The sequence below is a fragment of the Haliotis rubra genome, unplaced genomic scaffold (genome assembly GCF_003918875.1).
Source record: "Haliotis rubra isolate DU_JTF1 unplaced genomic scaffold, ASM391887v1 Scf205, whole genome shotgun sequence".
NCBI lineage: Eukaryota > Metazoa > Mollusca > Gastropoda > Lepetellida > Haliotidae > Haliotis > Haliotis rubra.
In genome coordinates, this window is record NW_025766059.1 from 211177 (window position 1) to 225811 (window position 14635).

Sequence of the window (14635 nt, forward strand, 5' to 3'; positions counted from 1 at the left end):
GAGTCGACTTCAAGGAAAGAAAGTCTTCTCTATGAAAGGTGAAGAGTGTTTTACTTAATGGTTGATGACCACAGATGACGAATCAGTATCTGTCACTCTAGAGGATGTTTTGTGAATGCTTTCTTCCAGGAAGAAGCGGAAACTAGGATCATTCTTCACGTTTGGCATGTAGATGCTCAGCATCCTTCTGCTGCACAAGTTGTGATATGATCAGATGATACAGATGTGTTGATTCTGCTTCTGAAGGTTGTTCAAAAGGTGAAAACTTCTCTTCTATTTGACAAAGGCACTGGTGACAAACGAAGACTTCTTGATGTACAAAGTATCATCAGTCTGAAAGGGTCCACTCTGTGCAATGTCCAGCCAGCCCTTCATGCATTTACAGGATGTGATACCACCAGTGCCTTTGTCAGACGTGGCAGAGTTCTCCCCATTGAGCTTCTCGAGCCTCACCCTGAATTTGGGAATGCTTTTTCCATGATAGGACTTTCTGATGAGATAGCTACTGACTTGTTGAGGTCTTTGGATTCCTTTGTCTGTCTTATGTATGGTCAAATCACACACAATGTAAATGAGCTACCAAATCTTCATGAAGAAGTTAAAACCCAAGGGAGGACAGACTATGACAAGCTATGATGATGTAGACATGAGGCTCCTTCCATCTTGCAGAGACTCCCTACACATGCACTTGCAGCATGCGATCACCAGGCCTTGATCTTGGTCAAGCTGACAAGAATCCCCCCTAGTGTTGCTCACCCTGTGGGCTATGGGTGGCCGAAAGGGGGAGTAAATGCTCTGAAATGTCAATGGACCATAGGCAACATCCTTCAACGAGGGTTGACTGACATAATATCCAGCAAGAACTTAGATTTGAGTAGAACGGAGGATTCAGACGAAGCTGATATAGAGAGTCTTGTGGACACAATCTATGATGATTCGGCTTAAAGGTACATAAATATAAGTATGGGTAACTCAATGTTATAAAAAAGCCAAAGTGAGATTAAGCCACCATGCTTTAAGTATAGCTGTAACATTAATTTTGATCATTTTAGAGCAATTGAATAAATAATACGTTTTTTAACCAACTGCCAACTAGACAGTGTAGAAAATCAGCATTCAAATTTGATTTCCCCCTTAGACACAATGCATTTTTCAAATTTAAAGTCTTCCTGTGCCTCTAACTAAATAATAAATGTTAGATATTTTCATTGTTCCTGATAAAGGGCAGTTATAAGGATGTATTTTGTGAAAAAAAGAAAAAAAGATATTTTCCCAAATCTTTACCCCCTGCCCCCCCATCATTTTAGAGCTATTGAAACAAGAATACCTTCTTAAAACAATTGCCCACTAGAAAGTGTAGAAAAACACCTATAAAGTTTTAATTTTTCCCTTAGATGCAATGCATTTTTCAAAGTAAATGTCTTCCTGTACCTATAACTTATCAATAAACCTTAAATATTTGTATAGATCCTGATAGAAAGCAGTTATTAGAATGTATTTTGTGAAAAAGATGAAAACTAATTTTCCCAAATTTTTCCCACCCTGACCCCCTTTGGGGGGTCACTGCGGGAAAAATTCCCCGCACCCAGCCTGCAACCACCTGGAATTTGAATGTACATATGATAAGCTTTCAAAAAAATATAGTCTTCAAAATTCCCCCAGGGAGGGGAGGGTCACCTATATCAGCCCATGGACTATATGATCCATGGCGAGCAAACAATGTAAATGTACGCAGGTACACTTGGAGAAAGCCGAAACCCCTAAAACAAGCACGGTTAGATTTTTTTCTCGTAAGTCAAAATATGGAAAAATCAATAACCTGCACTAAAATAGAACCTAGTTATCGATCTGATCACTCCATAATCTCTTTACATATTGAATTCACAAAAATAGAAAGGGGTAGAGGCTTCTGGAAATTTAATAATAGTTTATTACAAGATCCACATTATGTGAAAAAAATCAAAATCATTATTCAAGAAACTGTTGATCAGTATCACAGTCGATCCACTGAAGGAGAGCGAGTACTAATGATAAACGAACAAATATTCTTTGAAGTTTTATTATGTAATATTCGAGGATATACAATTAAATATTCATCTCAAAAAAAGAAAGACAGCATTAAAGCAGAACAGGAAACCAATGAAGCACTTGAAACCCCTGACGTCAAATTAGATGCAGCCATGAACGAAGAAGATAAAGATAAATTATTAAAAGAAATAAATGAACTCAAAGAACAACAAAGAACAACTTAACCGATACAAAACAGAAGGCATTATACTAAGATCGAAAGCGAAATGGTATGAACAGGGAGAGAAACCGTCGAAATACTTCCTATCACTTGAAAAACCAAACTTTCAAAATAAATCCGTTGCTAGATTAGAAACTGCACACGGTACTATATTTGAAGCTAAGGATATTATTAAACATACCAAAGATTACTTTCAGAATCTATATACTAGTAAAGAAATAAAAGATGTAGAACTTGAAGAACTTTTTAAAAATTGCACTATACCTAAAATAACTGAAGAAGAATATCAGTGCCTGGAAGGCGCACTACAATATGATGAAGTCCTCCAATCTCTCAAAAATATGAAAAACAATATAAGTCCTGGACCATCTGGATTTACTGCAGAATTTTACAAATTCTTTTGGCAAGATGTTAACAAATATTTGATTAACTCGTTGAATCACGCATTCAAAACAGGTGAACTTTCGGTAAGCCAAAAACAGGGCCTTATAACATGTATTTCCAAACGAGATAAACCTAAAGACCAAATTAAAAACTACAGATCTATATCACTCCTTAACATATCGTATAAACTAGCCTCGTCCGTAATTTCAGCGCGAATAAAACGTGTACTCCCGAAAATAATAAGCGACGACCAAAAAGGCTTCATGAAAGGTAGATACATTGGCGAATGCACGAGATTGGTCAGTGACATTATGGAATATACAGACTATATGAATATACCAGGATTACTGATAATGATAGACTTTGAAAAAGCTTTCGATTCCGTGGAATGGTCTTTTATTGAGAAATGTCTTAACTTCTTTAATTTTGGACCATCAATCAAACACTGGATTAAAACATTTTACAACAACATAAATTCTAGCGTTTCAATAAATGGTTTTGCATCAGACTTCTTCCACATTACTAGAGGCTGTAGACAAGGTGATCCTCTATCGCCATATCTATTTCTCATAGTCGCAGAAATCCTTGCTCACATGTTACGTCAAAATGACAAAATAAAAGGGATACAAATGTTTGATTTAGAATATTTACTAACACAGTTCGCAGACGATACAACTATAATCTTAGACGGGTCGGAACGTTCTTTTCAAACAACATTAGAAGTGCTTAAACAATACGCATCCCTCTCTGGTCTTAAAATAAACATTGATAAAACTTAAGTATTGTGGATAGGTTCTAAACAATTCTCAAGTACACAGTATTGCAGAGACTATAATCTGGACTGGACGCAAAGACCTTTCAAACTGCTAGGTATCATATTTCAACATAATAAGGCAGAAATGGTGGAAAGAAACTATAAAGATAAACTAAAGAAAATGGATAGATTAATGAAACTTTGGTCGTCACTTAGAGATCTCACACCATTCGGCAGAATAACTATCCTGAAAAGCCTAATATTGCCCACACTTAATCATCTATTTTCCTCACTACCAAACCCCAAAATGAATACAATTCAAATGATCCAGAAAAAGATCTTCGCATTTATTTGGAGAGGCAAACCAGACAAAATAAAAAGATCTCTGATAATCAGAAACTATAAAGAAGGCGGCTTGAAAGTTCCAGATATACTCGAAACTGTAAAATCTCAAAATGTATCATGGATAAGAAGGCTGTTTACAACAAATTCTAAATTCAACAATATCTTAAATAACATGGTAAAAATACAAACCCAATAGAAATGGGCTCAAATTACTTGAAACACACATCATCCCAAAACTTAAAACCTTTTCTGGAAAGATGTTCTGGATGCTTGGGCTGATTTACAAGAACGGTATCCTTACACCAAATCCGACTTTTGCAAACAGTATATTTGGGCAAATAACAATATAAAAATTGGAAACAAATCTATACTATATGAACACTACTTAAAAGCAAATGTAAAATTTATAAATGACGTACTAAAAGATGATGAATCCTTTCTGTCTTTCACTGAGTTTAAAGAGATGTATAGAGTAGAGACAAATTTCTTAGAATATGCGGGATTAGTATCTACAATAAAACAATATTCAAAGCAAGAAGCTACGCTATTGACAAAAGCTAAAGACATTTACCCTTTATTCCCCGAATGTAAAAATACTCTATGAAAATAAAGAGGCTGCAATATTTTCTACACAACGCATTTCCATTACCTTTTGTGATGGAAAAAGTATTTAAAACTGTACCAATTTCTCTTACAATATACAAATTTAGGCTTTCATTCATGGTCTGCTTCTAAATTAAGTTCAGGATGCTGTTTCGTTAAAACCCCGTGGAAAAACATGTCGCTACTTACTAGTGATATTCATTTATTTCAGACATTTTTGCTCAAAGTTATGTATCCCATATTTATCGATAATCGATCAACTAAACAACTAAATCATCATATTAACGTTTCATTTACTTTTGGTGATGGGAAATTGAAAATCCACAGAAATGTTGATGATATATGTATATACATTTGTTATACTTGACTTGATATACACATGTACTCTGGGCTGGAGGCCTTGGATACTGAATACAAAATCTTGAATCTTGATAATCGATCAATATTTAGTACATGATCTCCGCAAGTACCAGCAGGTGATTGCGAGGATGCCTATCATGAAGCCCACGAGGAAACACCCTCCAATAATGGTTCCAACGATTGTTTGGTAACTGGCATGCCATTATAATTTTTCACTTAAACCGTAAGTTTCCGTGTTTTTTCAAATAAACAATTGAGGTGCCTGCGCATGTGTTAGTGACGGATGCCGTCGGTGGGACAGGATACGCGTTAGTTTTTACAAACTCCTAGTATCATCACTGGTATCATGGCGATTTATAAACCTGTGATGTAAAGATTTGTTTATGATTCTGATCGGTGTATGTCGCTTTTATAAACACAATATCCACCACTGGTTTGTTTAATACTGACAAGAATATTTACATGTCGCTGTTTGATTGCAGAATGGAGCGTGAACCAACATACAGCAAAACTATCAAACCCGATTTGAATATCCATGTTCTTTGACACACGAATGCCCATCTGCTTCAACAGGCATGTACACGACAGTTTCCCCTTGTCTGCCAATAAGGATAGGCTATTGCATGTACATTGGAACTATTCAAGACTTATACATAAAACTCAAAGGAATCACCAGTAAAACATATGTTCTGTTTATTGACAGAAGGATAATGAATCACAAAACAAACTGGAGAATACCGTTCAGCCCTTAGAAATGACAATATCGATAACGAATAGTTGTAAAGTTTATAACTGTACACATGCACGTTGCAAGTTTTCTGTGACGTCATGCTGAATAGAAGCATAATCACCAGTGGTATTACTGAGTGATCGGCGATGTAAATAATGAAATAACAGCTAATTAGTGTCCCGTGTCCTCACTTACCTCTTACTGTAAACAACGTTCACTACATGTCGATTCTTGATTCTTTAGTCTGACATAATGTACATCCTTCCGTGAAACCAGTAGTGAGTGTATCCAGACTGAATAGAATGTTCATTTAAATACCAGGTTTCAAGCTGTTGATGACACTGTACCCAGTCCCGTCTGTTGAGTGTCTGTACCCACCTGTGTTCTCTCTGTTCCTGTTGTTTGAGTCTCTGTACCCAACTGTGTTGTCTCTGTTCCTGTTGGTTGAGTCTCTGTACCCGCCTGTGTTGTCTCTGTACCCGCCTGTGTTGTCTCTGTACCCGCCTGTGTTGTCTCTGTTCCTGTTGGTTGAGTCTCTGTACCCGCCTGTGTTGTCTCTGTACCCGCCTGTGTTGTCTCTGTACCCGCCTGTGTTGTCTCTGTTCCTGTTGGTTGAGTCTCTGTACCCGCCTGTACCCGCCTGTGTTGTCTCTGTACCCGCCTGTGTTGTCTCTGTTCCTGTTGGTTGAGTCTGTACCCGCCTCTGTACCCGCCTGTGTTGTCTCTGTACCCGCCTGTGTTGTCTCTGTTCCTGTTGTCTCTGTACCCGCCTGTGTTCTGTTCTCTGTTCCTGTTGTTTGAGTCTCTGTACCCGCCTGTGTTGTCTCTGTTCCAGTTTGTGGTGCCCCTGTACCTGTCTGTTGTCTCTCTGTTCCTGTCTGTTGTGGCATTGTACCCGTATGTTGTGTCTCTGTTCCTGTCTGTTGTGGCTCTGTACCCGTATGTTGTGTCTCTGTTCCTGTTGGTTGTGTCCCTGCACCTGCCAGTTGTGTCTCTGGTCCAGTCTGTTTTGCTTCTGTTCCCGTCTGGTGTGTCTCTGTACCTGTCTGTTGTGTCTCTGTTCCTGTCTGTTGTGTCTCCGTTTCCGTTTGTTGTATCCCTATATCCGTGTCTCTTGTCCCTGTTCCTGTCTCTTGTGTTTCTGTTCCAGTGTGCGACGCCTCTGTTCCCGTATATTCAATTTTGACATCCTCTATAAATATCGAATTGTAATCGGGAGGATTCATCGTCCCTGTATCTGGTTGGCAGTCAATCCGTGGAGTGTAACCTTCGTTGGTTGTACCTGAATAAATATACAGAGAATTTTCGGTCATTTATCTCATACTTTATCACTAAACACTGAATTTTATTAGACGAGTTTATTATCATATAACCTTTTTCATCATTCTCTGTACAGTGTATCATTCTCTCCTGTACCGTTTTTCAAAGGAGCCTTAAGGCAAAAAGAATCCGAATGAATTTGGTCTAGTCATCACGATTTGCAGTTCGATTTAGAAATGCTAAATCGTCAACCCCCATCACAAACCACTACAAAATGATAATATCTCTTATAATGTGTGTGAGTTGTCAACATTCTAATCTAACAATACCTGTCATAACTGTACGTTTGTTGGTTGCCAAGGAATTGCTGTTCGATTTCTGACATGATCTCCGCCAGTACCAGCAGGCGATTGCGAGGATGCCTATCATGAAGCCCACGAGGAAACACCCAATAATGGTTCCAACGATTGTTTGGTTACTGAAACTGACGTATTAATTTCGTGTTACTTTTAAACAAAGTTGTGAGGATTAATGGTTGACGTTGACACATTTTGTCATAACCAACGTTTGATTTGGTATACATATCTTAAAATATAATCGTCTTTGGTTGAAGTGTCGGGGAAAAGCAAAACAATTTTGCAATTCACTCTACCCATCTGCACAGTACTCTTTCCTAAAAGGCACAATGTCACACATTTTCGACAATACTTTGACCTTTATTTTAAATATTGGGGGCATAGGCGCTCACTTTAGCTTCCTACTGATGCAATAAAAGACTTATTATCCCATACGACTTGCCTGAAATCGATAATTGAAACATCGAGGCAAACAGCTTCCAACAAGATAACACTTGCCATATATGGAATGTAAACAATTGCTCCGTACATCAAAAACTGTTGCACGCGGTGTTGTTGTTTTGCCGAACTGGTTTCAAGTGTGTAGGATATTCTTAAAGAGCGCTCCAAGGGACATAACTCTGTGGGGGTTCGCTTGAAATAATGTTCCACCGGGAGAGGGCACGAGAATCGATTTAATGCAACATTGCATTGATTTATTCGAACTTTTTAATTTAATATTGAAATCTAAATACGTAATGATTTCGGAATACCTTATATGGTAGCTTCCCTGAGGGCTGATAGTATTATTGAGAGAAATGCATTATGTATTTTTAGAGAAATGTGGTGTGACATTTTGTCTTGAATGGGTGTATGCAATTCTCGCTCTTTCACGTTTGTACCTTTACAGGTGAACACTAATATACCAAGTAATAACAACTTGTGTCATGTAAATAGGAAACCTCTACTGTAGTATATAACCTCAGAGCAAACTACTTTCTGTTTTATTGCCTGAATGCCAAGTGGCTGCTTTGAAATATTCGGATCTGGGCGAAGTAAACCAATGATTGATAGCATAGGTATCTTCGCCATGTGGTCATGGTGACACACATTCAGCCAAGTCACAGTCCAGCCAAGGCTCATGGAAACATAACCAGCATGAGGTACTGAGCTACCAGCAACAGACAATCAACTCCCACCCACCTTGAGCAGCAGTATCTTGTGGAGCCATTGTCGCAGCATATATCACCGCAAGTAATAATGGTCGTATTCTGTGCATCCGTAAAGCAAGTTTCCAACGCGTACGCTTAAACAAAATTGATAATATGTTATATTATCACGACAATGGCAACAAGAAGACATGGTCATCAACATCTCCCGCCACGGAGTTCTGTCCCTATTTTGACAACTATTCATTCTTCCAACAAATAGCGAGACATTAGCTGTTAAATGAGAAAATCTGTTCCCATTGGAGATACCGTGCACTAAGTCAAGAAACGCATGACGCAAATTTGGTTTCCCTATCTATACTTCCTGTCAAAAGTTTAGACTCACTAGTGTAAATATAGCCACTTACTTCAGGCAACTGTACTAAACTAAATTTTGCAAAATATTCCATACTGTTTAAAGGTACAGTTTACAGAACTGACGTATTGTAAAACAAATTCGTAATGTTGAAAAGATTAATGTAATGAGTTCAATAAATGATAAAAATCAGTGAAAATTGGCGAATTCTTAACAAATTTTACACAAAAAAGCTGCTGTTCACGTGCACGATATTTGCACATGCTTTTCAGCAATTTGATGCATGATCCTCCTGCAATTCATCTGCATAAGGTTTGCAGTTGGTTCCCCCACGTTAGTGGAGAAATCAATCTTCGATGTAACCATATATATAGTGTTTTAACTCATAACATATAGTGAGTGTTTTAAGTGGGTCTAAACTTTTGAAAGGTGGTATATAACGGTATTTATGAAACTCTGTCCCAATCATCTCGGACGTGCGGAATGAGCTCAAACACACACACACACACACACACACACACACACACACACACACACACACACACACACACACACACACACACACACACACACACACACACTCCAATTTCGTGGCGGGGGTGATAACACAAACAAAGACACATCATGACGCATGTAAATATAAAAGCAAAATCATGAAAACCAGACTTGATGTTATGAGCGCAAACTTGCAGGGAATAGCAAAAGTAGCGTTTTTATACTCACAATAACTCCCCACTGTCAGCAGAAATACTCCTATTGTCAAATCATTCATGGTCACTGGCACTAGTGGAAACATGCATTACATTTGCATTGCATAAGTGAGCATCGCTTGTGTGTAAATGAAATGCAGCAAACTTTCTGTACAATAATGACGACAGCTGCAATGATTGATTTTCACACTTTGCTCTTCAGAACAACTTCTATTGCTTCAGCTGATACTAAAATAGGCTACAGACGCACGAACATAATTATTTTCGGTTACCGAACGTGTATAAATTCAATGTCTTAATATTATGAGTAGTTAGTTCAAGTGTACTATGGCTCAACATCAGCAAGGCATGGTATAAACGAGTAAATGTTACTTGGCGCCACAACGTTCCAGCTATATTACGAGGTCCTGAGAATAACCGCATCTTAGCCAGGCATACCAATGGTTAATAGTTTAGGAATTACCTTGGCCGTTGATATGCCGCTTATTCTCCATTTTCATGTATAGCATAGCGAAAAAGTAATCACATATTTTGCTCTCGTAACTAATAATGTAAATAATATTTTCATATATTTGCGTTTTAGAGCATTTATTGTCAGCAGAAGAAAGTGTTTGTTTTGGTTTACTCAACGTTTTATCAGCATAAATGTGTTCACATGCACGTGTATTGCACGGGTAATCAGGCTCACTGGCTTGGTTCACACATGTCATCGTATCCCAGTTGCGTAGGTCAATGTTCATGCTTTTGATCACTAGATTGTCTGGTCCAGACTCGATTATTTACAGACTGCCACCATACAGATTGATTATTGCTGCGTGTGACGTTAAACAACAACAACAACAACAACAAAATGACAAACATGTCGTGCTACTATTTACTTACGGACAAGCCTTATATCTTGTGCCACATCAAAAGAGTTATGAGTGTTGTCTTGTACGGTGGGGTATCCTAGTAGTTAAAGCGTTCACTCGTCACACTGAAGACCCGGGTTCGATTCCTCACATGGGTAGAATGCGTGAAGCCCATTTCTGGTGTCAAAAATAGCAGCATAAAACTCCACTCACTCACTCATGCACGATGACATTTTCCACCTATCACATGTATATGCAATAAAAACATTATGACTCCCTCTCTCCTGTTTAGATAACATCACGCGATATGCGTGTATAATAAAAATCAGCGAGAGTGTTCCACATTTGTAATCTATTACTGTCGCCATCGATTATACAGACATATATACTCACAAACAGGTCAGTAGCAGCATTATTGATCCAGCCCTGACATAAACATGCAGATCGAACGCTCACGATCCATGTATTCAGGCGTATGTTACATAACCATATCCTTATTCTTATATATGACTAGGAATAATGCTTTTAAAGTGCACATGTTACACACCTGAATGTGATATTAATCGAAACATCACTGAACACACAGTAATAAAAGTGCATGTACAATAGATCAAATTATCAGCTAGTACTTTGATGTAAGACGACCAGTACGGTCTTTGAACTGCTGTAGTAATTGTTGGTTTCGGAAATTTCCAAATTGATTGCTTGCATTTGTTTTACATTTTGGAAAAGGTCCTCGGTCACCTTTGCGTTTCGATAAAGGATCAAATGGATAGTGTGGCCAGCTACGACAGGAGCGGTAGACAACAACGTTGAAGCTTCCAACATATGAGGCACACATTTCATAAAGGCGATATATTCTTCCTCTCATTACGCGACAGAACTGAACTGTATTGCTTTTCAGGCCGTAAGACAACGGCATATGAAGATCACAATGATTATATACATGTTGGTGACAGGGCTGGAAGTCTGAATTTAAGACATATAAAAGGTATTTGAGACATGTATTTTTAAACATGTGTTTAACTTATTTTTAGATAATAACGTATTGACCAATTTGCAGTCAGGATTCATGCCTGGGGATGGTACGGTATACCAACTGACATACTTGTATGTTTTTATACTACGTGCATTAGACAATGGCAAAGAAGTCAGGGCAGTTTTCTGAGACATAAGCAGGGCTTTTGACAAGGTTTGGCATAAGGGAATCATAGTGAAATTAGAAGCTTATGGTATTAAGGGTAAGTTACTTGATTGGTTTTCCAGTTATCTTGACAATAGATTACAGAGAGTAGCTATAGACAATTACAATTCAGATGTAAAGAAGTCACTGCTGGGGTGCCACAAGGATCTGTCCTTGGGCCATTACTGTTTTTAGTTTACATAAATGATATCATTGAAGGTATCAGTAGTAACATTCGTCTTTTGGCCGTTGATACTTCGGTATATGTTATTGTTGATAATCATGTTGTTACTGCCGCTTCCTTAAATAATGACCTAAACAGGATCTCTCACTGGGCTCAAATATGACAGGTTATCTTTAATCCTGGTAAGACTGAAGCTGTTTTATTCACTCGCAGAAATACTGGTATGCATGGAGTAGACATTACTGAAGTCGGCTACCATAAATACCTAGGAGTAACCTTGCAATCAGACTGTAAATGGAACTCCCACATTGGTGAATTAGTCAAAAAGGTTCGTCCATTGGTAAATTGTCTTCGTAGTTTTAAATATAGATTATCTAGAAAATCATCAGAGCAAATGTACAAGTCTTATACACTAGCCACATAAAGAAACTGTGCATTATCAAAATATTATCCCAGTTGATACGTACGACAACAATGTCAAAGGTACATATAAACTTTAATGGAGGGATCATGAGACCATAATAAGTCGGGAGAATTTCAATTGAAAAGTCAATCACAATGACGTCACGAGTCCACAAGCGGGAAAGGGGTCAAACGACCATGTCACAAGCTCAATAACGGGTATGTCCACCATCGGCATTGAGAACAGCAGTGCATCGACGACGCATAGAGCCTATCAAACGTGCAAGGAAGGCTTGTGGGATGTCACGCCAGATTCTCTCAAGTTCTGTTGCAAGGTCAAGGACGTTATCTGGCGGATGAGGAAGACGGCGTAGACGTCGATCCATCTCGTCCCAAACAGGTTCTATCGGGGAGAGATCCGGTGAATTTGCAGGCCAAGGCAGTAAGTCAACGTTGTGGTGTTGCAAGAAATCCATAGGAACCCTTGCCGTATGAGGGCGGGCATTGTCCTGTTGGAATGTTAACCCAGGGCCATGACGTTGCAGAGAAGGAATTGCCACAGGTCGAAGAATCTGATCCCTGTAGCCCACACCAGTTCAGTTGCCCTGAACAATCACCAAAGGAGTTCTTTGGCGTGCTGTTATTCCACCCCAAATCATCACGGAACCACCACCAAAGCGATTCCTCTCCAAGACACAGGCCTGTGCATAACGTTCTCCCACGCGTCTATAGGCACATTGACATCCATCACTATGGGAAATGTTAAACCTGGACTCATCTGTAAAAACAACATTTTTCCACCAAAACAAAGGTCTGCGGACATGATTTCAGCCCCACATTCGGCGAGCTTGTCGATGACGTTGTGTCAGGATAGGCCGTATGGCGGGATGTCGTGGTCTGATCCCGTGATGACGTAAACGTTGTCGAACTGTGTTGGGGTGTATACGGCGAAGTCCTGGGATGGTTGGGGCAGTCATCACTGCAGTCTGAAACCTGTGGCGAAGATGGGTCACCCTTATCCATATGTCCTGTCTTGGCGTTGTTACACGTGGACGTCCAGAAGGTGGCCGATCGATGACGTCATTTTGTGTTCTGGTAGCGTCTCACCAGTGCAGAAATGGTGTTCCGGTGGCAGTGGAAATGTGCAGCCACTTGTCGTTGAGACATTCACCCACGGGCCATCCCAATGGCCTCATGACGTTGTGCAGACGTGAGCCTTGGCATGCTATGCGTTTCAATAGCCGTTTAATGTTTTGAACGATCGCAAGGGCAGGGGTTGAGCTTTCCAAAGTGACAGTATTGTGTGGCATTCATTTGCTCTGTTTCTCTTTCCCGGAATGCACGTGCAACAACGTATTGCACGTCTCAAGGACGAACCCACTGACGTCACGGAACGTGGCACGTGCATGCATGTTGGATACATATCACTAACCTCTGAGTTTGAATCCTTATGTGTCTACACAGGTTTGATAAATTTAGATTTTAATTTTTTGTATGCACAGTTTCTTTATGTGCCTAGTATATATTACCAATGTTCGATTACTGTTCGCACCTTTGGGATAACTGTACTAAAGAACAAGAAAAACTTGTCGAAAATCTACATTTAGACGCTCTACGGACGATTTGCGGGGCAGTTAGAGGAACAAGTCATGATTAAATATACATGTATAAGGAAACTAACTCCATGCCCCTAGTTGACCGTGGACAAATTAGCCAGTTATCATTATTTTACAAAATGGTTCATCATATGACACCAGTCTATTTATCTGATCTACTGCCCGAAAAAGTATCACAGTTAAGTGACCATAGATTAAGAAACAGAAATAACATTCAAACTATAAGATGTCGTAGTGATTTGTATAACAATTCGTTTTTACCAGATTCAATAAGACAATGGAATGATTTGCCTGAGAATATGTACGATATTGAAACCATAAGCCAATTCAAAAATGTATTACAATCATCAAAACCACTTAATTTTAATATATTTAATAAAAACTTTGGTACACGTTTCTGCCAAATTATCCACTAACGCCTCAGACTTGGGTGCAGTGATTGAAAGCGCACATGTTTGAACGGCACATTTCAGTTGATCCATTCTGCTCCTGTGGTCACCCCTATGAGGATACTTTACATTCCTTCTTTACTTGTCCTAATTATTCCAACATCAGATATCACATGTATTTTTACAAACATGGATATAATTTAAATTCTGTGATAAATGGTAATCCAAAAAAAATAAACTTGTAAATTCTTTTATACTAACATCTGTCCGTACTTTTATAATAAATTCGCATAGATTTGATAAATGATTAATGATGTTCAATACGCAGGCTGCTTGCTTTCCTTTCATGCTGCATATTATTTAATAAATGTCTTATTCATGTATCAATGAAATGGAGAGGTATTTAAATAAGCCATTACGGCTTAATCCTAGTTCAATTTATTTTGAATAAAATATGTTTACACTATAAGACATATAGCATACACATAATAAATAGTAGTACATAGTACTTTCTTTTACACAGAGGACTTACATCTAAATTTTCAAATAATTTTTACACAAAAAAAAGGTGATTTTATAATTCACTTTCCCAGTGACTTGTACCTGAACATGACAGTGCTACAAAGCAAAGTTTTCGTAGTTGACCAACTTTTTCATTTTGAAACAATTGAGAGGATTTAACAGAGTTTGGTGTTTTGTAAAAGCAAGGTTTATTAAATTTGTTTCTCGAATGATATTCATTACGGTAGAGGTATTA